The 26,735-nt window shown below is 36.9% G+C and overlaps 1 long non-coding RNA gene across 4 annotated transcripts in view; it reads left to right on the forward strand.

The window, feature by feature from the left end:
• Positions 1–26,735, forward strand: part of LOC141496710 (uncharacterized) — a 104,990-nt gene that overhangs the window by 35,800 nt on the left and 42,455 nt on the right. For 3 of the 4 annotated variants that reach the window (XR_012471090.1, XR_012471089.1, XR_012471101.1), the window contains exons 3-5: positions 10,060–10,145; positions 21,489–21,544; positions 25,621–25,790. This is a non-coding gene — a long non-coding RNA (uncharacterized LOC141496710). The remainder of the gene's footprint in view (positions 1–10,059; positions 10,146–21,488; positions 21,545–25,620; positions 25,791–26,735) is intronic. The other variant, XR_012471093.1, reaches the window with a different exon arrangement.

Genomic DNA, 26,735 nt, shown 5'->3' on the forward strand with positions numbered 1-26,735 from the left:
CAGGCGTCTCCTAGCCCATAGGTGGCCAAGGTCCAGAGCTGGGTCCCTAACAGTGGGTAGCTCCTCATAGAAGCTAAGCATCTTTCTTAGCAGCTCCCTTTGAAGCGTGGCATAGTCATATGAGGAATCTTTTCCTCCCTTGCATGAAGCAGATCCTCCCCATCTTTCCTATCCTCTTGAGATGAAAGGGAAGAACTTGAGACCAAGAATGACCTAGCTAGCAGGCAGATGAGGTGCTCCAGGTGACACATTCATCTCTATTTTACTCCTCATGATTCTGGTGAATGAAAAATAAAATCATAATAATGGTTTCCAGCTTGGGATCATGTTGAAAATGGTTCATGTGCTAGTGAGAGTTCCCTGCAGTTTGCCCTTTTCAAGGTAATTCATCCACAGTGTTGTTGACAGCAGCTACCTGAAGCCCCTACACACTCTAGCTTGCCTTCCCTTGCTCAGTGGGAAAGTTGGTTGTCTGCTTGCATTTCTGTTTGCTGACCCTTTGCTAAGGTAGGACTCTGACTCCAGGGTGGGATGTCAAGCTTCTGTGGTTTTCTGCATCTGTTTTCAGAACTGCTTCTGGGACCTGCATGTCTTCAGTTCTTCCAAGGTATTATGACCTAAGGAGCCGATATCTCCTGCTCTCCTTGCCTGTGCTTTGGTCTGTGAGTGACCACTAGCAGAGCTTTCTGCCCTAGAACTTTTTTTTTTTAGGTTTTTTGCAAGGCAAATGGGGTTAAGTGGCTTGCCCAAGGCCACACAGCTAGGTAAGTATTAAGTGTCTGAGACTGGATTTGAACCCAGGTACTCCTGACTCCAAGGACAGTGCTTTATCCACTACACCACCTAGCCGCCCTTCTGCCCTAGAACTGAGGAGGACCTCACTGCCCTGCAGCCCCAAGCCCTAGTAGTGTTCTATGGTTCATCCTTGCCTTGGTCCTGCCAGCTGGATCCCAATAGGGGGAAAAAAACCACAGAGTCCTGCTAGCAAAGAGGCTCTGGGATCTCCTGACCATATATATGACCCCCTGCCTATCTGTAGGCTGAGGGCTCTGGCAGCAGCTGCTGCTGATTCAGGGAGTCTCAAGACCTACTCTTTGGTGGCCCTGGCATCAAAAACTATTTCTGGTACTGGAAGAAGTCCCTGGTCTAGGTATTCCCGAGACATGTGGGCGATATGTACAGTCAATCAATCAATAGACATTCAGTTTATGGATCTGGTGTGATTGAAACTAATTCTTATTTTAAAACTTTGTCTCTTGTACTCAATGGAATATGATTCATAAATATTAATTACAAGTCTCTGGACTAAGAGGCAAAGTTTCAGACATTTACTAACTGGGTGAATCAGGGCAAACCCTGGACATTCTTTGGTCCTCAGTCTCCTCATCTTTGAAAGAAGAGGCTGGTGCCCCAGCCTCCTGTTTGGCTGTGCCTCACTCTGCTTATTCTAAAAATGAAAGTGGATATCTCTTGTTAAGAATATAATGATATTAAATGTGAAAAATATTCTTTTTTCCTCCTGACCCTGAGTAATTGCTTCACACAAATCTTTCTCTAACTTTGTATTTTTGTGACATCCATGGCAAAATAGTTTCATCTGGCACTGATATATAATAAAATATGTGCAATCATTTCCCAATCTGAAGATATCCATCATTTATAAGTGCATATAGATGTTTATAAGTATATTTATATGCATGTGGTATGATACATATATAAGCTTGTATGTCTATAATATATCTCTATTTCTAATAAAAATTTTTTACAAAATATAAATGAAAATTTAAAAGGTGAACATGGATCTGTTCATAAATAATTTTTAAAAAGGCTAAATTCAACTTAACAGACATTTATCACAAGCCATTTATTGTTAATTGACTATATATTTTTAACTATTTAATGGAATTAAAATACCTAAACACTGGCAATATCTAAAAGTATAAAGTGCTGCTTTAGTGGGTTGCCACTCCTTGATTGCCTTAAAGCAAGGGCTTTATGCCCATCTATAAGGCTTATTCTGTAGTTTTCTGCATATGATTGTCCATTCCTCCAATGGTTTATGCTGCCCCTCCCCCACCCCAGTCACTAGACTTGACCTTCAAACTGGACTATTGAACTTTAACATTCTGTCTCTTACCTAATCACATCTGTATACATCATGCCTCCTAGAATGAATTTCTTCTTCTTAAACTTCTCTTCCTGTGGCTGATTCTAGTCCATCTCACATTAGATTTCTCTGTAAATGTATTCTTCTCATGTAGAATGAAAGACTCCTGATGTCAGGAATGTTATTTTAAGCAAAAACATTTTTTTTAAACATTTATTTTTAATTTATGATCTAACACATTTCTATGATACTATAAAAAAGATGTTTGTACATGAAACTGCAAATTCATTATATATATAACTTGCTATTCCTTTTAAATCTATCATAATTTAACATGCAATTCTATTCTTCTTTCCTCTTTCAGTTCTCCAGAGATGGTTACCATTAGATGCAAATAGGAATATATGTTTAATATTATTCTGTACATACTATCTGTCACTTCTTTCTCTGGATGCAAGTAGCATTTTTCTTCATGTGTCCTTAATAGTTTGGGTACTCATAATAGTCAATAATTTATTTGCTCAAAGTTCTTCTTAAAACAATAATACATTCTCTTGCATCTCCTCATTTCACTATTATTTCATGCAAGTCTATGTTTTTTTAAGATCATCAAGCTCATCATTTCTTTTATTTCCTTTTTAAATTTAAATTTAATTTAATTTTAATTAATTTTTTAATTTTAATCTTTAATTTTATTAATTTTGAGTTTTACAATGTTTCCCCTAATCTTGCTCCCCCCCCCACTGAAGGCATTCTATTAGTCTTTACATTGTTTCTGTGGTATACATTGATCTTAGTTGAATGTGATGAGAGAGAAATCATATCTTTAAGGAAGATAAAAAGTATAAGAGATAGCAAAATTACATAAAAAGATAACAGTTTTTTTTCCTAAATTAAAGGTAATAGTCTTTGATCTTTGTTCAAACTCCACAATTATTTCTCTGGATACAGATGGTATTCTCCATTGCAGATAGTCCAAAATTGTCCCTGGTTGTTGCCCTGATGGAATGAGCAAGTTCATTAAGGTTGATCATCGCCCCCATGTTGCTGTTAGGTTGTACAATGTTTTTCTGGTTCTGCTCATCTCACTCAGCCATTAGTTCATGCAAATCCTTCCAGGCTTCCCTGAATTCCCATCTCTCTTGGTTTCTAATAGAACAACAGTGTTCTGTGACATACATATACCGAAGTTTGTTAAGCCATCTCCCAGCTGAAGGACATTTACTTAATTTCCAATTCTTTGCCACCACAAACAGGGCTGCTATGAACATTTTTGTACAAGTGATGTTTTTACTCTTTTTTCATAATCTCTTCAGGATATATACCCAGTAGTAGTATTGCTGGATCAAAGGGTATGCACATTTTTGTCACTCTTTGGGCATAATTTCAGATTGCTCTCCAGAAAGGTTGGGTGAGTTCACAGCTCCACCAACAATGTATTAGTGTCAGATTTCCTACATCCCTTCCAACATTGATCATTGTCCTTTCTGGTTATATTGGCTAGTATGAGAAGTGTGAGGTGGTATTCCAGAGATGCTTTAATTTGCATTTCTCTACTAAGTAATGATTTAGAGCAATTTTTCATATGACTATGGATTGCTTTGATTTCCTCATCTCTAAATTGCCTTTGCATATCCTTTGACCATTTTTCAATTGGGGAATGGCTTGTTCTTTTTGAAAATTTGACACAGTTTTCAGTATATTTTAGAAATGAGTCCTTTGTCTTCATTTGTCTTCATTTATTTCTTGATCTTAAGCCATATTTTTTAAATTAAAGATTTAATTTATTTTGAGTTTTACAATTTCTCCCTCAATCTTACTTCCCTCCCCCTACCCCAAAGCTCATTATTTCTTATAGCATAATAAAATTACATCACAATCCTGTACCATAATTTGTTCTATCACTCCACAATGGAAGAGCAGCCCTGGAATTTCTAGTTCTTTCAGAGGGAGATGCTAGAAATATCTTAGAAAAAAATAAGTTTTTTCATTTTCCATAGTCATCTTTGAAAATAGACTAGTAGTGTTATTTCTGGGTCAAACAATGTAAGTACTTTAATAACTCTTTGCGTATAATTCCAGACTACTTTTGATAATGATTGGAGCAGTTCACAATTCCACCAACAAGGAATGAATGTCACAAGTTTTCTACATCCCCTCCAACATTTTTTCTTTCCCATTTAGTCATTTAGATGATTAAGTAGGTATACAATGTTATTTCATTGTTTGCACATTTATTATTATTGCACATATTATTTTTGCATAGCCATAATTTAACACAGTCATTTTCAAATGGTAAATATTTAATGAATACTTTTTTTGTCAAGGCAGTGGGGTTAAGTGACCTACCCAAGATCACACAGCTAGGTAATTATTAAACATCTAATGCCAGATTTGAACTCAGTTCCTCCTGTCTCCAGAGTTGGTGCTCTATTCACTGTGCTACCTAATGGCTCTTTAATGAATATTATAAAAGATATTTTTTGATATTACCAAGAATGTCAAGAAAAGATTTAATATTTTATAAATTAGTAAATGATTTTAATTATGTTGGCCAAAGACCAATCTAGAGGCATTTAGAATGAGAAACACATGACTCTAGACTTGAAAAAGAACTTGGAGACCAACTAAGAAACCAAGGACTAGAGTCTTCAAGTGACTAGATTTATGTAGCATAGATACATGGGAAGTTCCAGAAGAAATATTTGAATGTCCTGACTGCCAGGTTGGCATGATTTCCATACTACCATCAATTTGAAATTGAAGTTTACAACACCAAGTCTCCATGTCTAAACTTGTATAGGATTGCTTGTTCAGGTGGAGGGAATTTGTTAATCATTAAGGGACAGCTATGTGACATAGTGGATAGAACACCAGACATGGAGTTAGTCAGACTCATATTTCCAAGTTCAATTTGAGCCTCAGACACTACTAACTGATTGATCCTGGGCAAGTCACTTAACCCCATTTGCCATAGTTTCCTCATCCATAAAAATGAGATGGAGAAGGAAATGGCATAGCATTCCATTATTTTTGTCATGAAAAGCCAAATGGGATCATAAATAGGCAGACACCTATATAACGGAATAACAGAAGAAGAAACACTACAAAGAGCAAAAAGGGGCCTCTCTTGTGAAGACACATAAAGTAGTTATTGGAAGATTCAAGATCAGATACAGTGCCTTCATTGTCTCTCTTCTTGTTTAAGCTACTCTTATTAGAAGATGGTTATGGATACCACATGAAAAAGAAAAGCATACTTCTTTCCCTGAAGACAGGAAACAATTACCCCCAAATCCTAGCTTTAGGCACTTAATGAATATTTATTTGCTTATTTAAATTATATTTCCAGGATTGCAAAGTACTTTACATAATTCTTTTGAGGATCTTAACCCTGTGAGGTAAGTGTACCAATCATTATTACTATGACCATATTAACAAGGAAGCTGAGGATCACAGAGTTGGTCACTTATTTATATTCACACATAGGAAGAAAACATGTTTCTGAAGTAGGAACACTTCTAGAAAGAGATCAATGTCAACCACAAATGGGATGATATAAAGTGCTCTGCAAATTTAAATGTTATTTAATTGCAATCTATCTTCATTATCATCATCATCACTACCACCATCTTCTTGATAGAAATGATAGAAATGATAAGGTCAAGAATTTTTTTTTCATGGCCAATGTCAAGCTATTGTGGAAATGAAAATAATGATTTTATTTCTATAATTAAGAAAAGCAGACCATCTGAAAACATCTGAGTGACAATTCTAGTAGCTGACAGGATAAAATGCATGATAGATAATTCTTCTTTTGCCCATATGATTTTTCTTCTTTTTTACTGCTTCTCTATATTTTGAGAGTTTTTTATTCTGTGTAATTTGGAGATTATGAATAGTCACTATAATGATATTTATTAGGTGTTTTTTCTTTACTTTGCATGGACCAGTATTTTTTCCCCCCTTTTAAAAAATGGTTTTATCCAATGGTACGTAAAAATAATTTTAAACACTCATTTTTGTAGTTTTTCTCCCCCACTTTCCCTCCCTTCACCCATAAAAGTTATATGTGTAAAGTTGTTACATGTATTTGCATATTAGTCATGTTGTGAAAGAGAATCAGAAAAAAGGTAAAAACTATGAAAAAGAAAAAAGAAAAAACAAATTAAAAAAGTGAAAATAGTAAGTTTTGATTTGCATTCAGACTCCTTAGGTCTTTCTCTGGACATAATGGTAGTTTTCATCACAAATCTTTTAGAATTGTTTTGCTCAATGGGAAGAGCTAAGTTCAGAAGAACTAAGTTTATTAGAGTTCATCACAACACAATGTTGCTCTTAAAGTGTGTCATGTTCTCATGCATAATTTCATGTAAGTCCAGGTTTTTCTGAAATCTGCTCACCACTTTTTATAGAAGCATAGTATTACGTTGCATTCATATACTACAACTTACTCAGCCATTCTGCAATTTATGGACATCACTTCAATTTCTAGTTCTTTGCCACCACAAGAAGAGCTGCTATGAATATTTCTGTGTGTGTGTATGTGTGTATAGTGTCATTCCCCTTTTATTGTTGTCTCTTTGGAATACAGACCTAGTAGTGATATTCCTGAATCAAAGGACATGCACAGTTTTATTAGCCTTTGGCCATAGTTCCAATTTGTTCTCTAGAATGGTTGGATCAGATCACAACTCCTCCAACAATGCATTTGCACAAGTGTTTTGTGTGCAAAGTTAATTTGCTCAATACCTTTATCTGCAGTGATACTCTGAATAGAGTGTAATGAATTTTATTTTGTTGACTTGTCAAAGATATTTAACGTTCATATTTTTAGTAGAGAGATGCATTGTCTGTTAGCTAATGAAGGAAATTCTAGTATTCATTTTTTTATCCCTTCATCAGGGATTCTTTTTACTTAGCAGGTCCTAATTTGTTTTTTTCAGTCTGAAGTTTCTACCATTGACTTAAAAAAATCTGAATTGATTTATAAGTTTGGTCTCTTTAAGTCTAGCTTTCTGTAACTTTTGGTGACAACCAGGGGATAATCATGTTTCTTTATACCTTGACCACTTATTTCAGTGCTTGATACAAGGCATGTGCTTAATAAATGATTATTAAATGAATGTATGTGTATGATATACAGAAAATTAAAGTGTTTAATATATATATATATATATATATATATACACACATATGACCAAAAGTTGAATGTATATGTTTATAATGTAGATATGTATGGTTAGTGTTTTTTGATGGTGAGTATATGACATGATATTACAGAATTAATATTATATATCTATATGTTTTGTTTTTGTTCACTCATATCCAATTCTTTGTGACCTCTTGGGGTCATGCCATTATTATGGACTTTTCTATACAAAGATACTAGACTGGATTGCCATTTTCTTCTACATTAGTTGTATACATACATGTAAGTATGTGTACTTGTATATGTTATGATTATATGATTATATGAATATATATAGTATGGCTATGTAGCCTCACTTGATAACTACATTTTTTTGGTGTTGGATGAGACCTGTATAATTATTGTAGTTATTTTATAGAGAGGACTGAGAGAAGTGAACTGACTTGCCTTGAAACACAGCCCAGAATGGATGAGGAAGACCTTTGAGGTCTTCTAGGTCTTCTAGCTTCAACTAATTAAAAGTATTTGTATCAATCATTTTTTCAACAGAAATAAAACAAATTTCAACAACAACAAACAAACAAGTGTGGTGTAAAACCAAGATAGTGATGGTGGTGGTGATTATTTGATTATGATGATTATTTTGGGCAATGGTCTCTTGATTCTTGTTCTGTCTCCAGTATCCCATTGTTCATGACCCCAGAGGTAAAGGACCAAATGCAGTGATTATTGGTTTGACAACGCTTACCCTTTTCCCACTAAAACCTTGCCAAACCTAATCCTTTCCTATTTTTCCAGAATTTTTGTAACTTGACCCTCTTTGGGTTACATCTGATCTGATGCCATTGACCTTCTTCCCGTTCTTTACATGATACTTCTCATGTTCCAATCATTATTTTAACTTTCTAGCTTGAATTCCTGCCTTCTCTGGCATCTTTAAAATCCTACCTTCTACAAGAAGTTTTTGGAGTCTCTCATTCAGGCAGTTCTTTTTCTATGATATCATCTCTGATTTTTCCTCTATTTTTTTCTTCTTAGTGATTGGGTTGTATCACTGCCATTAATCTTTGAGCTTCATAAGGGAGGAGGCTATTTGTTTGTTTCCCTTTCTTCCAATCCCCTGCCCTTAAAGCAGCAGTGTCAATGCACAGTTGTTACTGAAACAGTGCTTACTGACCTGACAAGCCTAATTTCAGAATACTTATGCACTACTCCTTCCAGCTGTCCTACAACTTTTTTTTAACTTAAACTTCATTGAATTGAGAATAGCTTCTTTCTTGGAGTTAGAAGGAAAGTAGTTATGGAATCTGTATCAGTAAAGAAATCAAAGACACATCTGTGTAACCTATCTCCTTCCTTTTGCCAGCAGAAAAAATGAAAACCTAGATATGGACTCCATGGAATACTGTAGACTCCCAGTTATCCATTATTGGATCTTTTAGAGTGCTTTTCATATTTTTTATCAAATTACATGTGAGCAGGCCATCTGAGGCCACAGAGATAGAAAGACCATTGAAAGACCCTGCTATATGCTTTTTTTTTTTTAGGTTTGTTGCAAGGCAAATGGGGTTAAGTGGCTTGCCCAAGGCCACCCAGCTAGGTAATTATTAAGCGTCTGAGACGGGATTTGATCCCAGGTACTCCTGACTCCAAGGCTGGTGCTTTATCCACTACGTCACCTAGCTGCCCCATGCTATATGCTTTATAGAAATTACGGACAATTTTTATCTGAATTTGACATCCACCTCTTCTAAACAAGATCTTGCTTTATTCTCCAGACAATGATACTATAAGGCTCCACAATTTTTAGTTGAATATTGAAAATTTATTTTGGCAAGGTTTTAGTGGGAAAAGGATAAGCATTGTCAAAGCAATAATCACGGCATTTGGTCCTCTACCTCTGGGGTCATGAACAATGGGATATTGGAGATAGAACAAGAATCAAGAGACCATTGCCCAAAATAATCATCATAATCAATCTCTTCATCACCACCATTGTCACTCTTAGTTTTACACCCCACTTTTGTTTGTTGTTGTTGAAATTTGTTTTATTTCTGTTGACAAAATGACTGATAAAATACTTTTAATTAGTTGAAGCTATTAAAAATAAGTCAGTTTGTAATTGGCTTCTATAGATAATTGTGTTTCTTCTTTCGATTAAAAATAGTTCCAAATGTGCATCCCTGAGCATTGGGTGTGTCTAGATAGGCAAACACCTGTGGTAAGGCACTGTAGACAAATGTTGGGCTCAATATTGGGAAGACAGATGGGTTTGAATCCTACCCACTGGCAATCTGCTAGCTGTGTGGTTATTGATAAACTTGTGGATAATCGTAGATGTTGAGGCTGGGAAGAGACCAAGACATAGGATCATAAGAGGATAACTTTAGAATCCAGGAAAGCTTACAGGTCAGTTAATGCCACTCTTTCATTTTACAAATGAATGAATTGAGATCCAAGGAGAAGAACTGGCTTATCTAAGGTCACAGAGTACTAAGGGTAGATCAGGGAGTAGGGCCAAAGCATTTTTAATCAAAACAGATTTTTGAGTTGCATTCTCTATAGTCATGTTGGAACATTTGGCAGTTTAGCTTGAGAAAGGACCTTAGTGTCTGGTATCTTTTCCTGCCCGTTGATCTTCAGAATCTTCCTTAGACAATTTAAATGGAAGTGATTTTTTTTCCTGACATGGCACTGGTAGATCATCCAAGTTTCACAGGCATATGTCAATGAGGTCAGCCCAATGTCTGTAGACCTTTAGTTGGTAGTCAGTCTAATACCTCCTCCCTCACACTTTCAGAGCCTCTCAAATCCTGAGCTACCTCTGGTAATAGGAGTGTCGACCTTATTGTTAGTGTACACCTCCCTGGAAAGGACACTGACAAGGTAAGTGAAAATGTCCACAGTACTTAAAACTTCTCCATTTGCTGTAATCAATGATTCCACATATGGATGGTGTGGTGCTGGCTGATTAGAGTACCTGGGTTTTCTTGGTGTTTATTGTCAGACCAGAATGAGCACAAGCAGCAGAGAATCGATCCATACTTTGTTGCATCTCAGCTTCAGAGGTTTCATCAAGTACACAATTATCTGTAAACAGAAGATCATGCCCCAACCCTCCCTCTACTTTGATCATGGCTTGTAGCCTTTTCAAATCAATGAATTTACCACCAGTGTGGTTGCTGACCTTTAAGCCATGCTCATCCTCAGTGAAGGTATTGATAACATGACTGAAAATAACATGCAAAAAGCATGGGAACAAGGACACATCCTTGTTTCACTCCATTGGTGACTGGGAAATCTCAGGAGCATTGTTCTCTATCCAGCATCTGGGTAAGCATACAGTTATGACATTGACATACAATACTGATGAACTTCTCTGGATAACAAATTTTGACATAATTTTCCATAAGCCCTCATGATTGACAGTATTAAATACCTTGATCAGATCTACAAATGTTTTCAAACCTCTGTTCTGTTACTGACATTTTTCCTGAAGTTGTCTGACAGTAAACACCAAGTCAACTGTTCTCAACCCTTTCTGAAGTCACATTGGCTCTCAGGGAAGTGACCATCTTCCAGGTGAAGGATCAGTCTATTGAGAAGGACTCTGGCAAGAATCTTACTAGCAATGACTAAAAGGGTAATACTCCTGTGACTGTCATAGGACAATCTATTCCCTTTACTTTTATGGAGATGGAGGATGGAAGGCCCCTTGAATTCTTGGAATAACTTTTTCACACCACATAGCTACTTATGGACCCAGAAAACTTATCATCAGCCCCATCTTGGAGGAGTTAGAAATGTAGTTTTTTTGTTTTTTAGTTTTTTTGCAAGGCAAATGGGGTTAAGTGGCTTGCCCAAGGCCACACAGCTAGGTAATTATTAAGTGTCTGAGACCAGATTTGAACCCAGGTACTCCTGACTCCAGGGCTGGTGCTTTATCCACTGCGCCACCTAGCCAGCCACCCCCTGAAATGTAGTTGTTTTTAAAGATCAAAACATACATTCACAGAGACAGAAAAATCAAAACTTCCATACCTAAAGTCTCAGAAAATTGTGAATTGATCTCAGACCACGGAATAGCTCAAAAAGAATTTTCAGGTATATTTTTTTTTTGCAAGGCAATGGGATTAAGTGGCTTGCCCAAGGCCACACAGCTAGGTAATTAGTAACTGTCTGAGGCCAGATTTGAACTCAGGTACTCTTAACTCCAGGGCTGGTGAATTATCCACTGAGCCACCTAGATGCCCACAAAAGGATTTTCAAATCAAATAAGATAGTAGAAGGAAAATGGGGAAGAGAAATCAGAGTGATACAAGGAAGTAAAAAAAAAAAAATATAACCTGAGTCAACAACTTGGTAAAGGAAGCAAAAAAAAGATCCAAAAGAAAATAGCACCTTAAAAAGCAGAATAGGCCAAATGGTAAAAAGTGAGGAGAAATTCAATGAGAAAAGTGCCTTGAAAAGCAGAATTGGCCAAATAGAAAAAAAGATATACAAAAATTCACTGAAGAGTACTTATTAAAAAAATATAATTGGCCAAATGGAAAGGGGGGTACAAAAGTTCTCTGAAAAAATAATTTCTTAAAATTAGAATTGAGCAAATGGAAGTTAGTGACTCTATGATCAACCAAGAAATAATAGAACAAAACCAAGAAAAATAAGAGACAATGTGAAATATCTTACTGAAAAAGCGATTGACCTGGAAAATATATCCAGGAGAGCTAATTTTAAAATTATAGGACTTTCTAAAAGTCATGATAAAAAAGAACCTTAAATCTTAAATTTAATTTTAAAAAATTTGTTAACATTTTATTTGTTTTCCAATTATATACAATATTAATATATACCTATCATTTTTTGTAAGGTTTTGAATTTTACAATTTCCCCCCTTCCCTTCCCCCCCCCCCCACAGAAGGCTGTCTGATAGTCTTTACATTGTTTCCATGCTATACATTGATGTAAATTGAATGTGTTATAAGAATGAACATAATCCCCCCTCCCTGCTCCAGAAAGATGAGAAACATCAAGAATAGAGAGAGAGAGAAAAAAATGTACTTCAGTCTGTGTTCAGATTCCAATGGCTCCGTCTCTGGGGTGAGTTGCTTTCTTTATCATAAGTCCACCAGAGAAGTTGCTTCAATATTTTCCCCACAATTGCTATTACTAGCTGTACCTTCACTCTATTTCTCCCCATTCTCATTTATTCTATTCTCTGTCTCCTTTCATCCTGGCCCTGTCCAAAAGTGTATTGAATCTGAGTACCCTCTCCCTTGATCTTCTCTCTCTTCTATCACCTATTCCCCTCTTCCCTACCCTCATTCCTCCTTATCTCATCCCTTTCTTCTTATTTTTCTCTAGGGTAGGATAGATTTCCTCACCCTATTAAATGTGTATGTTATTTCCTCTCTGAGCCTTTTCCAATGAGAATGAAGGCTCACTCATTCCACCTTGCCTCCTCCTTTCCACTCCATTGAAAAAGCTTTTTCTTGACTCTTATGTGAAATTTCTTAGCTTCTTCTTTATCTCCTTTTCCTTCCTCCCAGTACTTTCCTTTATCACCCATTGACTTCATCTTTTTACTATATTATACCATTATATTCTGCTCCTTCCTATGTCCTATCTATATATGTTCCTTCTAACAGCTCTTATAAATGAGAAAGTTCATATGAGTTATCAGCATCTTTTTCCTGTGCAGGAATACAAACAATCCAATATCATTAAGTCCCTCATAGTTAGTCCTTCTCATCCACCCCCTCTATGGTTCACCAGAGTCCTGTATTTGGAGATCAAACTTTGTTTTCAGCTCTGGTTGTTTCAATAGGAAAGTTTGAAAGTCCCCTGTTTCATTGAAAGTCCATCTTTTCCCCCTGAAAGAGGATATTCAGTTTTGCTGGGAAGTTGATTCTCAGTTGTAAACCTAGATCTTTTGCCTTCTGGAATATCATATTCCAATCCCTACAAGCCCTTACTATAGGTGCTGCCAGATCCTGTGTAATCCTGACTATGGAGCCTCTGTAGTTGAATTGTTTGTTTCTGGCAGCTTTTAGAATTTTCTCTTTGATTTGGGAGTTTTGGAATTTCGCTATAATATTCCTGGAAGTTTTTCTTTTTGGATCTCTTTCAGGAGATGACTGGTGAATTCTCTTGATTTCTATTTTACCCTCTGCTTCTAGGATCTCAGGGCAAGTTTTGTTGTATTATTTCTTGAAAAATGAAGTCTAGGCTCTTCTCCTGATCATAGCTTTCAGATAGCCCAATAATTTTTAATAATTTTTCTGGATCTGTTTTTGATGTCGGTTGGTTTTCCAATGAGATATTCACATTTTCTTCTAATGTTTGGCTTTTTGGGAAGAGTTTTATTTATTCCTGATTTCTTGCAAAATCATCAGCTTCCTTTAGTTCCATCCTGCATTTGAAGGAGTTATTTTCTTCAGAGAACTTTTTTATCTCCTTTTCCAGCTGGCCAACTTTGCCTTTTAAGGCATTCTTCTCATTTGTGTTTTGTTTTGCTTGTGCCATTAGGCCTAAACTGGTTTTTAACATATTATTTTCTTCAGTTTTTTTTGTATATATTTCACCAAACTGTTGATTGATTTTCATGATTTTTCTTCACCACTCTCATTTCTCCTCCCCATTTTTCCTCCATCTCCCTTAATTGCTTTTCAAAGCCTTTTTTGAGCTCATCCATAGTTTGAGCCCATTTTCTATTTCTATTGGAGGTTTTGGATACGGAAGCTTCGATTTTTGTCATCATCTGAGTGTTTTGATCTTCCATGGGATTAAGTAATTCTCTGTGGTTAGATTCTTATTTTTCTGTTGTTTATTCATTTCCTCAGCCCAAGACAGCACTTCCAAAGCTTTGTGTTTTTTTTTTTTGGGGGGGGGCACAGCACTGGGACCTTTATTCCTCCAAGATCTTATGCTCTCTTGCCTGTGCTTTAATATGTAGATGGGCCCTGTACTTCCCTCTGCCCTGGAGCTATAAGGAGGATCCTACTATCTTAGTATGGAAGCCCAAACTGCAACCTGGATTGAGTGTAGACTAGCAGCAGAGTCCTACCCTGAGGGAGAGCAGAGAAATCTCTGCAGACTTCCCTTACTGTTTCTGGGGGTACAGGCTGCTTTCTCCAGATTCTCGCTGCAGATTCTGTGGGTGCTCCTCATTCCACACTCATTTTGGTGCAGCAGAGTTCTCTCCCCACCCCTTCAAGCTGTTGCCTGTATTCTCTAGGCTGGGCTGCAGTCACAGCTTTTTTCCCAACCCCTGGCCCTGGTGAAACATAACTTTCCCACAGAACTTCTAAGTTATCTTGGATTGGGAAAATGTATCACTCATTCTTTCTGTGGGTTCTGCCCCTCTAAATTTTGCCTGGAGTCATCATTTGTTGTTTTTTTGGAGTTGGGGGGCGGGGAGTTCCTGGGAAATTCTGCCTTCATGCTGCCATCTTGGTTCTGCCCCTTAAATTTAATTTTAAAAGAAATTATCAAAGAAAATTTCCCAGCTATTTTGGAAGTTCAAAGCAAAGTAGAAATGGAAAGACTCCATCAAACACCCCTTAAAAGAGATCTCTAAATGAAAACTCCCAGGGATATTATAGACCAACCCCAGAGTTCCCAGTTCAGGGAGAGCAGTCAGAAAGAAACAATTTAAGTAACATGTAGCCACAATCAAGAAAGCATAAGATTTGTCAGCTTCTACATCAAAGGAAGGGGGGCCATTGGAATATGACATTTAGGAGGGCAAACGAGTTAGGATTGTACACAAGAGTCTCTTACTCATCAAAACAATACTATTCAGGGGCAGCTAGGTGGGGCAGTGGATAAAGCACCGGCCCTGGAGTCAGGAGTACCTGGGTTCAAATCCGGTCTCAGACACTTAATAATTACCTAGCTGTGTGGCCTTGGGCAAGCTACTTAACCCCATCTGCCTTGAAAAAACCTAAAAAAACAACAAAACAAAACAATACTATTCTTCAGGGGAAAAAATAAATATTCAAAGAAATAGAGTATTTTCAAGCATTTCTGATGAAAGAAAAGAACTTAATAGAAAACTTTTCTATTATAAGTCTCAAGAGAAGTATAACGAGGTAATCATGAAAGGGAAATAATAAAGGACTTAGTAAGATTAAACTATTTACATTCTTACTGAATTACAAGTATTTTCTTGCATGTACTTTCTCATTAGGGCAGTTAGAAAAAGTATATATAGACAGAGGGCACTGAATGAATGTTGTATTTTGTCATATACTTTTTTAGTATCTGTTAAGATGATCCCTATAATTTCTGTTGGTTTTGTTATTTATATGTTCAGTAATGTTCAGGGTTTTCCTAATACTGAATAATCCCTGCCTACCTGGTATAAATACTGGTATATATAAATCCTACCTGGTATAGATATCCCAGTAATAACTTGCTGTAATCTCATTGCTAAAATTTTATTCAAGATTTTTGCATCAAAACTCCTTTTTCTCTTTTTTTTTTTTAAATAGTTTATACAAAATTGAAATTAATTGTGCCTTAAATGTTTGGTAGAATTCACTTGTAAATCCATATGGACCTGGAGATTTTTTCTTAGAGAGTTTATTGATAATTTTTTCAATTTCTTTTTCTGAAATGTGTAAGGGACTGTTGAAGGTCACAGAGAGGTTATTGCATGACTGGGAATGGCCTAGTGGTCCTCTTGCTCAGGTACACCCTTGGCCTAATTTTCTGCATTGGCTCTCTGGATTTTCTTATCTGTTCCTCCTGTTTGGCAATTCCTGGAACATTGTGTGAGAGCACTAAACCTGAGAAAGTATATTTTATGAGTTCACTAATCATCTATTGTCCATGAACATGGAAGCTGTTTGGAAAATGTCATGTGTATGGGAGGAAACCAGGAACTAAAAAGTATATTTAAACTCTTGCTTACTGCTAAATAAACAGAGAACTTGCTACTTTCTACTCCCTCCTCATTCAAGTTTTGTCTGAGAACTTGACTTCAGCTGGACTGAGTTAAGCAATAGGTTATGATAGTTGTAAATAATAGATTAGCCAGCCAGCACACAACAAATGGCACTCAAGTGTGGGGCTCGAAGGCTGAAACAAGCTGATTTCAGGACCGTCTGATCGGAGTTCAGGAGAAAGACCAAGTAGAACCACACATCAAAGGACTGAGACTTTGGGCCATCATACAAGCAAGGGGACAAAGCTTCCAGACATCATTCCAGAGTGAAAGTCTTCGGAGAGTTAACGGTTTACTTGTTATCATGGGGCAAACTTAGGGGTTTCTGAAAGGGACAGCTATATCAGAATCATATATAAATTGATAAAAAGACAAAGGTGCTTAATAACCTTTAAAAGATTAGGGAATTTCTGGAAGTAGCAGAAAAAAAGTATCCCCTTGGTTACATGAAGAGGGGAGTCTGGATCTAGAGAGATGGAAAATTTGGGGGGAAATTGCTTTCAGAATATCAAGGAAACAAACCTGAAGAAGTTTCTCTTAACAGTTTTTACTATGTACAATCTTACAAAAAGTGGGCTTGAGCACTCCTATTTTATTTTAAAGGAAAATAGGTCATTTTTACTGTAGAAACACAGACTACTCCTGACAGAAAAAAAAATCTCTGGAGAGGGAGGAAAAAGATAGAGGTCTGGGTTCAGCACCAAGGATGTATCAAATACTGAGTATTCTAATCTAAGGGAGTTAGAACAAAGAAGTGGTGGAAATTGAAAGTAAAAGCAGGGTATATCTTCCTCCTCCATGGACCAAAGAAAAAGAAACAAGAAAGGTTTAGGATTAGTTCTACAGCGCAATGTAGTAGAGAAACCTCAGCATTACAGAAGGCTGTTGCAAAGGCCTAAGGCAGGGAGAAAGTTTAGGGGACCTAGGAGCAGAATTTCAGTCATATCCTGTCATTGAGGAGCTGGATCTTGTTAATCCAGGAAACCTTAGGTGAAGATATGAACCAGCCGACCCATACAAAAATATTCATGGTTAAAAGGGAGGAGAAATTTAGGGTACCTCCACATGCTTGTACTGAGGTACCTATTTACCCTTTATGATTATGGAGTTTGCAATCATTCTGGATCCACCAAATCTGGGCTATACTAACATCATACCTTTGGTAAGGCACGTGAGGGTGAAATTTTTCTCTAATGCAATAGTAAATGTTAATGATGATAATAGCTACATAAATGAGAACCAATGTATAGCTAGCTCAATTGCTTATTTTCTCAGGATCTTTTATAACTCAGAAAGAAATGGAATTGATAAAAAAACCAAAAGTGAGAAACATTGCAGAAACTATGTGTACTACTACATTTTTTGCAGAGAAACCCCTTTGTGTATCCAAATAGAAAGAATTGCTTTTCTGGGTTTGATTGTCACTGGGGCAGAAGGGACTGTGTTCCCCATACAGAGCTGGCCACAAGCTTGGCCTAAACAAGCTGCCTATACTAGGCTAATAGGCATTCAGGGTCGACAGGAAACAGAAATTTCTTGTCAAACCTTGAAATGGAGAAAAGAAGATAAGGCAGGAATGATCACTCCTTTCTTAGTTGAAGGATGCCCTACAATATTATGGGGAGGAGATAAAGTGTGTCAATTAGGGGCAAATATTAGCATGGATTTTTGATTGGAGCTGCTGTTGAGTTGGGAATGACTAATATATCGATTGTTAAATTAAATTAGAATGGAAGAATCCACAACCCATATGAGTGGAACAGTGGCCCCTTGATTTTGGCTTTAAAGGATATAGTTGGGGCTGCTAGGTAGCAGTGGATAGAGCACCAGCCCGGGAGTCAGGAGTACCTGAGTTCAAATCCGGCCTCAGACACTTAATAATTACCTAGCTGTGGCTTTGGGCAAGCCACTTAACCCCATTTGCCTTGCAAAAACCTAAAGCAAACAAATAAATAAAGGTTATAGTTAAGGCACAATTAGAACAAGGGCATGTTGAAAAGAGTCAGTCCATGGAACTTCCCTGTACTGGCAATAAAAAAGAAATCAGGAAAATGGAGAATACTAACAGATTTGCGAAAGATCAATGAGGCTATGAAAGATATGGGTGCTTTACAACCAGAATTACTTTCTCTCAACATGATTTCCAGAGAACAACCACTGTGGGTAAATGATATTAAAGATTGTTTTTATTTTATTCCCATTCACCCACAAGACTATGAGAAATTTGCTTTTTCCATTCACACTATGAACTTTGGAGCTTCTTATGATAGGTATCATTGGAAGGTGTTACCAGAGGGAATGAAAAATAGTCTGACTATATGTCACTGTTTGGTTCATGAAGCATTAAAAGGGGTTAGGAATAAATATAAAGATGCATATTTTTTACATTATATGGATGACATCTTGGCATCTCATGAAAGTAGTGAAGTATTGGAAAAAAATGCTGCAAGATACCATATCTGATCTGGAGGGATATGGGTTAGTTATAGCTCCAGACAAAATACAAAAGCACCCTCCTTTTCAATATTTAGGTTTTCAGGTAGATTCCACCACCATAAAAATCAAGGCTCCTTCATTGAACATAAAAAGGGTATGAACATTAAATTATGCTCAGAAATTGATAGGTGATATACAGTGGATAAGACCTCAGGTCAGGATTTTTTTTTTTTTAGATTTTTCTTTTTCAAGGCAATGGGGTTAAGTGGCTTGCCCAAGGCCACATGACTAGGTAATTGTTAAGTGTCTGAGGTTGGATTTGAACTCAGGTACTCCATCCTACTTTGGGAGAAAATATTGGAGATGAGTCAGCATTAAAAGAAAGGCATAACCAGAGAAATAAGGAGTGCAGTTGAATGAGGTGAAGGAACAAGGGTGGGTGTATTAGAAATGATAGAAAAGTCTCAAACTGAAAGATGTGTAAGGGAAGAGTGGGGAAGAGAAGGGCCATGAAGACCTGATGACTTGAGAGCTGAAGGACCAACTGATCAAATTTCCAATGACTTGCTGGTAGGAGGATTTTCTTTTGAAACCTCAACACTGGAGGACACTAATTTTTACTGCTTAACAATATGAGACTGTTCAGAACCCTCTTTCTTCCAATTACTTTTCTCACTTTATCTTCTCCAGGTACTAACTAGGAACTGCTATAGCCAAATTTCCTCTCCCTGCCTTAAGTTCAAATGTAAGTTGTTATCAGCTCCTTTGCTAGTCCCCTGTTTCAGGGATCAGCTATATTCATTTGTACAGTTATTTTTTTGTTTGTTTGCTTCTTTATTCATTCCTTTGTTTTTCCAATTATTTGTGGAGATATTTTACAACATTTATTTCTTGTTTTAACAATTACATATAAAGAATAATTTTAATATTAACATTTGTAACATTTTTGAGTCTCACATTTTCTTCATTCCTCCCTTCCCTCTCACCTCACCTTTACAGCAAGTAATTTAAGTTATACATGTATAACTATATTAACTTTATTTCCAAAAAAAAATCCATTGTGAGAGAAGCAAAACAATAGGGAAAATGACATCATGAGAGGAAAAAATAAAACATAAAATAAGTTTTTAAAATGTGAAAGTTGTATGTAATTGATCTGCATACAGGCTCTATCTTTAGATGTGGATGGCATTTTCCATCACAAGTTTTTTTAGAAGTGACTTTGAACACTTTGATGCATTTCTCAGTTTATCATAGTTCATCATCACACACTGTTGTTATTGTTGTGTATAATGTGACCTGATTCTGCTTACTTACTTGGAAATTGCAGGCATGCCCATCAGTTGTGGCATGGCTGATGAAATCAGGGTACATGAATGCAAGAGAATATCGTGCTATGAGGAAGAACTTGCAGAAGATGATTACAGGAAAACCTAGAACAACTTAACTGATACAAATTTTAGTGAGCAGAACCAGGAGAATACTGTTATCAGCAATAGAAATATTGTCTGATGATTAAGTGGGATTGACATACCTCATTTCAACAATACAAAGTCTTATCTGCTGGTTAGGGTTTCTTATATTCAACTCTTGGTTTGGTTGAATTTACATAAGCCCCTTCATCATAGTCTTACCTTCACTTCCTTCATAGTACTTATCTTTACCCCTAAACTTACTGTTTTCTCATCTTTCCCATTTAGCTCAGTCTCAGAGTCTTTTAATATTTCTCCTTTATTATTCAATAGCACAGAATTTGGTAATACTTTTAGGTAGAATCAGGAAAGATCATGACTTTGGATTAGAAATATTTGTATCTGAATCTTGTATGATCTAATGGGATATAGTTTCTTTATCTAACAAAGTGGTTGACCAGATGGACAAGTAGGGTTCTTTATCTGTATCCCATGATCCAGTGATGTCATTTCCTGGCTGTGAGAACTGAGGGAAGGGGAGCAATGAGTTCCTGAACAGAGTCATGGAATTTAAGGCCAAGGCTTCCTAGCAGAGAGCATTGAGGCATGAGGAGTGGGGCTTAAGGGAGAGTAGGCACCAGATCCCTAGTTTGAAGAGCACCTTGGTTTGTTGGTAACTTTGGTAGGGAGAGATAGAATGAGATATATATTTGAGAGATACTACCTCTGAGTGGGAAGAATCCCAAGAAGCCCTGGTTTTCAGAGCTAGTTCATATGAGGAGCTTATCCATGATGGATGTCCATCATTTTGATGAAGATGTCTATTGTTTAGGGGCCTACAAGCTCAGTATGAGTCAACAAGGTATAAGAACCCCAAAAGTTAATGGTATCGATGGAGGACTTGCCTTAGGAGCATAATTTCTGGAGTAAGAAGTTGTGGATGCTCAGGAGCAGTGGGTAGAGCAATGGGTTTGTAGTTAGAACACCTGACTTCAGATTCATGAACTGAGTGACCCTAAGGAAATGGTCTAAATGCTTTTTGTCTTAGTATTCTCAACTATAAAATGAGGATCAGGAATACACCAATTTCACATATTTTATGTTGAAAGTTCAATGTATGTTTTGAATTGGGTTTAAAAGAATATGTAGAAAGGAGATTGAGAAGCTGAAGACTCTCTAGTGCAACAAAATGGAAAGAGGTCCATGTGGATGTACCGTTTAAGGGTCAGGTCAAAGAGTCTCAGACATTGGGTGGCGAAGCTGGGATAATGTGACAATTTTTTAAAGTGTTTTGAAAGGTTGGCATGTGTAAGAGGGCCCAAGTGTTTGGGCCCAATGGTCAAAATGGAAACAATAAGAAGGGTCAGCCTGCAAAAAGTTAAAGGCTATAAAATAAAAAAAAGAAATTAAAAAATTATTTATTTCCTATAGGAGGATGAGCTCCATCAGGATGAATAGTTGATTCCTCCTCACTAGAAAACTTTAAGGTAAGGTGAGATAAGCACTTGTTTGTATTGTAGACCTGGGATTTTCAGTTATTGGCTGGGCTAAAGAATAAGTGAGGTCTGTTTGTATTCTAATATTCTATGACATCTTGGTATCCTAGATCCCCAAGCTTCTCAGAATGGGCCTGTTAAGGTCTTTTAACTCTCATCTGAAGGGAAGACATGCTCTCCTGTTTAATCCATTTATAACCTATCAGAGACTATACAAGTTTCTGAGTATTTATTTTTTTGTTTTTATTTTATTTATTTTAAATTAATTTCCTTTTTAAAAATTTATTTATACATTCCTAAAATAGTCTTGTTTTTTTAAATATTTTTTAAAAATACTCTTACTCTAAGAGTTAACATAATCCCTGCTCCCACCCCTGACAAAAATAAAAAAAATCTCACAAGAAATAAAGTGAAAGAAAGAGGGAAAAAATGTGCTTTAGTCTGTGTTCTGATACCATCAATTCTGTGTGGTAGATCACATTCTTTATCATAAGTCCATCAGAGGGGCAGCTAGGTGGTGCAGTGGATAGAGCACAGACCCTGGAGTCAGGAGTACGTGGGTTCACATCTAGCCTCGGACACTTAATAATTACCTGGCTGTGTGGCTTTGGGCAAGCCACTTAACCCCATTTGCCTTGCATAAAAAAAAATTAAAAAAAATAAGTCCATCAGAGAAGTTACTTTCACAGTTGAAGTTTCTGTTTGCAATTCTCTCTATCCATTTCTCCCCACTATCAGTTATTATGTTTTCTCTCTCCTTTTACTCTGTCCCTCATCAGAAGTGTGCTGTGGGACAGCTGAGTGGCACAGAGGACAGAGCACCAGCCCTGGGGGCAAGAGGCCCCAAGCTGACATCCCACCCCAGACACCCAGCATCCACCTATCCCCATGGTCCTGGATGGACCATCCAATCCCACCACCTTGCAAAAAAGTAAAAAAGAAAGTGTATTACATCTGACTATGCTCTCCCATGAGCTACCCTCTCTCCTCTATCCCTCTCTCCCCTGCCTTCCCCCTGTCACCCGTCCCCTTTCTCCCATCCCCTTTCTCTCCTTTTTTTTTCTAGATTTCTATATTAAGTATATATATATATATATATATATATATATATATATATATGTTATAGTTAATTTCATTTCTGAGCCATTTCCAATGAAAACAAAGCTCTCTCAATCCCCCTCACCTTACCCCCTTCCATATCATTGCAGAAGTTATTTTTGACTCTTTTATAAGAAATATCTTAGTCTATTCTCCCTCTCCTTTCCTTTCTCCCAGGAAATTTCCTTTTCACCCATTTACTCCATTTAAAAATATTATATCTTCAAATTCAGCTCTCTCCTGTGTCTCGACTATAAAATCTCCTTGTAACTGCTCTAATAAGTGAGAAGGTTCATATGAGTATTATCAGTATCATCTTCCCATGCAGGAATACACACAGTTCATCATCATCATTAAGTCCCTCATATTTTACCCTTCTCTGATTTCTATGCTTCACCTGAGTCCTGTACTTGAAGATCAAACTTTCTGTTCAGCTCTGGTTGTTTCAACATGAACACTTGAAATTCCCCTGTTTCATTGAAAGTCCATCTTTTCCCTTGGAAGAGGATGTTCAGTTTTGCTGGGTAGTTGATTCTTGCTGCATTCCAAGTTCTTTTACCTTTCAGAATATTATATTCTAAGCCCTACAAGCCCTTAATGTGGATGCTACTAAGTCCCAGGTAATCTTGACTGCAGTATCACAATATTTGAATTGTCTTGTTCTGGCTTCTTGTAGTATTTTCTCTTTGATTAGGCAGTTATGGAATTTGACTAAAATATTCCTGGGAGTTATTATTTTTTGGTTTTGGATCTCTTTCAGTTAGAGATCAGTGGATTCTCTCAATTTCTATTTTGCCCCCGTTTCTGGAATATCAGGACAATTTTCCAGTAGAAATTCTTTAAAAATGAAGTGAAGACTCTTTTCCTGATCATGACTTTTAGGTAACCCAACAGTTTTTAAAATATCTCTTCTGAATCTGTTTTCTAGATCCATTATTTTTTCAATGAGATTTTTCACCTTTTCTTCTAGTTTTTTATTCAATATTGTTTTATTGTCTTGATTCCTTGCAAAGTCTCCTTTAGTTCCATTCTACATTTGAAGGATTTGTTCTCTTCAGAGAGATTTCTTATTTCCTTTTCCATCTGGCCAATTCTGCTTTTTAAGACATTTTTGTCCTCATAAACTTTTTTGAACTGATTTTTTTTTCTATTTGACCTAAACCTGTTTTTAGTATGTTATTTTCTTCAGCATGTTTTTGGATCTCTTTGACTAAGCTGTTGACTTGGTTTCATGTTTTTCCTGCATCTCTCTCTCTCTTATTTCTCTTCTCAATTGTTCCTCTACCTCCCTTACTTGGTTTTCAAAATCTTTTTTTAGCTCTGAAATAGCCTAAGCCCAACTTCTATATTTCTTGGAGGATTTAGATGTATAAGCTGGAACTTTATCATCTTCTGATTGTGTGTTTTTGTCCTCCATGGGATCAAAGTAATTGTCTATGGTCAGGTTCCTTTTTTTTCCCTGTTTACTCATTTCCCCGGCGTTTGCCTGATTTGTGGCACTTTCCAAGCTTTTGAGTATTATTGGGAGATCCCCGCAGAGGCTCTGACTGCTCTCCTGCTTATGCTCTGGTCTGTGGATAGCAATGAGGGCTCCCAGACTGAAACTAGGGTCTAAATATGGACAAAACAGAAGAGTCCTGTCCCAGGGCCAGAGGAGAGACTTCAACAATCTCCCCCAACCCCTTACCTTCCATGGGATGAATATTCTGGTCACAGCTCTGTGCAGACTCTGTGCGCCTACTTCCATTTTCTGGGATGTGAGCTACACTGAGTACCACAGCTATGCTGATGGCTGTAGCTGTGCTGAGGGACACACTAGCTCCCACTCACTCTGGCAGAGGTTTCCTTGCTGATTTTCCAAGCTTTGCTTGGTGTTCCCTGGGTTGCCAGGTGAGGAAACTGCTTCTGCAGCCAGGAGCCCATGCTCCCTGTGTGCGGGGGTCCAGCCTCTGTGGGGACCTTGGAACCTGACAGGAGGGATAGAGTCGGAGAAATGAGTTGAGTCAACAAGTGGGTAAAGGTAGGAACAGGTTGACTGACTGTCAGCTGCTTGGATTTATTTTTATAGTTTCAGAATCATGTATGTTTCAAGCAAGTAAGCAAGCTGAGATCATTTCCTTGGTTACAAAAGTATACAATTTTCATCATCAATCATATAGTTACAAGTTTTTATCATGTGATTACAAGTTTAAGTAATAATCATATAGTTAATTGATTTCTTATCCCTACTCAGACCATGATGACCTTAACCTGTCTGTTACCTTATTTACTACTACATTGTATAATTGTTAATTCATTGAAAGTTATTAATTAAGCAATTCTTTTAATGGAAAGTTTTTTATATTTTTTATGTAGGTAATGTTTTTCGATACACTTCCTTAACAGTCTGTAGTGAGGGTCTTTATGCTTGTCCACCCATCCATTAACTCTTACAATAACCAATTTTTCTTTCTGGCCTTGTTGGTAGAAGCCACAGTTTCTGTGATTTTTTTCCCCATGAAACTAAGGCTGCTGGAGTTCACATATCGGTCACTTGTACTAACTATTTTCTCACCATATATTCCTGTGTATGGTAAGGGGGGCAAAACTATTAATTTCCCTGGAATTATATTTGACCAATCTTGTATCTGTTTTCCCTGTATATATTCTGGCATCTCCTTGGAATTCCCAGTGTTGGGTTTTCCAGAGATTTCATAATGTTGAAGCCTTTTGTATGCCTCAGAGAGGCAGTCCTGTTAAATTTGGATGGGGTTTACAATCTGTTTTATTCAAGGAATTTTTCTGAAATCCTTCCTTTATAGTCATTCCAGTATTAGGGTGAGTAAATATTGTAATCAATAATGAACCTATAAATATTGGTATGCATGAAATCTCTCTCTATATATATATTGAAGAAGGAAATGTCTATCACATAGGAGCTTGGAGAACTCCTTATTCACTTCCTTTCTCCTTTGACCTCTGCTGTTTAGGCCCCTTGCATATTATTGAGTTGAGTTTTCAGAAGAATACTTATAGAACATGCTGAAGAACTAAAGATTCTATGAAGGAGGAAAATTGAAAAGATCAAAGCAGTCCATGAGGAATTTCCATTTAATGGTCAGATGAAAGAACATTAGACATTGAGTCCAGAGTGGAGAAGGTAGGAGAATATAGGACAGTTATGTTTATGTGGAAGAGGGTTTGGCAATATTTGGACCTAATGGACAAATTAGGAACAATACAAATGGGCACTTGCAAAGAGTAAGAGGGTACAAAGTCAAAATAAACCACAAAAATTATTCATTTCCTTTAGGAGGATTGACTTCCTCAGGATATAGAGTTTATTCCTTCTCACTGCAAAACCTTAAGCTAAGGTGAGAGAAACACTTGGTTATATTGTAGGCCTGCATTTTCTGTTATTGGTTGGGCTCAAGGAATACTGAGGTCTCCTAGGTCATCACCCTTCTCAAGTAAGATGAAGCTATTGAGGTATTTTTGCTAGTATCTGAAGGGGAGACCTTCTCTCCTATTTGAATGCAATATAACATATTAGAGACTTGAGAAACTTTTGAGTTTTTATTCTCCTAATCCCTTTACCTTACTCTGCTACTCTTCTTTGTTTCAAAAGTCCATACAATGAAAGACGGAGGCAGAGATTTTCCCCTTCACTGAAGAGACAATTTTTATAGCCCCAAAGTATAAGACTTTTCAGTGTACACTCTTTCTTCCAATTACTTTTCTTCTCCAGGCACAAACTATGAACTTTTGTAGCTAATTGTTTTTCTACCTACCTTCAGTTCAAATGCTGTGACTTAAAACATCTTCTTTGTTGGGGCCCTGTTTTATGGAGTGCTACCTTACTAATACATTTCTTTTTTTGGTTTACTTGCTTGTTTGTTCATTCCTTTGTTTTTTCAGTTATACGAAGAGATAATTTTCACCTTTTAAATTTTAAGAATTTTTTTCTGAACCCATGAAATGAATAATTTTAATATCTATTTTGCTAATTGACAGATGTGTAAGGGAAGAGTGGGGAAGAGAAGGGACATAAAGACCTGATCCCCTGAGAACTGAAAGACCAACTGATCCAATGATTTGCTGATAG

Source organism: Macrotis lagotis, chromosome 8 (genome assembly GCF_037893015.1).
Source record: "Macrotis lagotis isolate mMagLag1 chromosome 8, bilby.v1.9.chrom.fasta, whole genome shotgun sequence".
In the NCBI taxonomy this organism is placed as follows: domain Eukaryota; kingdom Metazoa; phylum Chordata; class Mammalia; order Peramelemorphia; family Peramelidae; genus Macrotis; species Macrotis lagotis.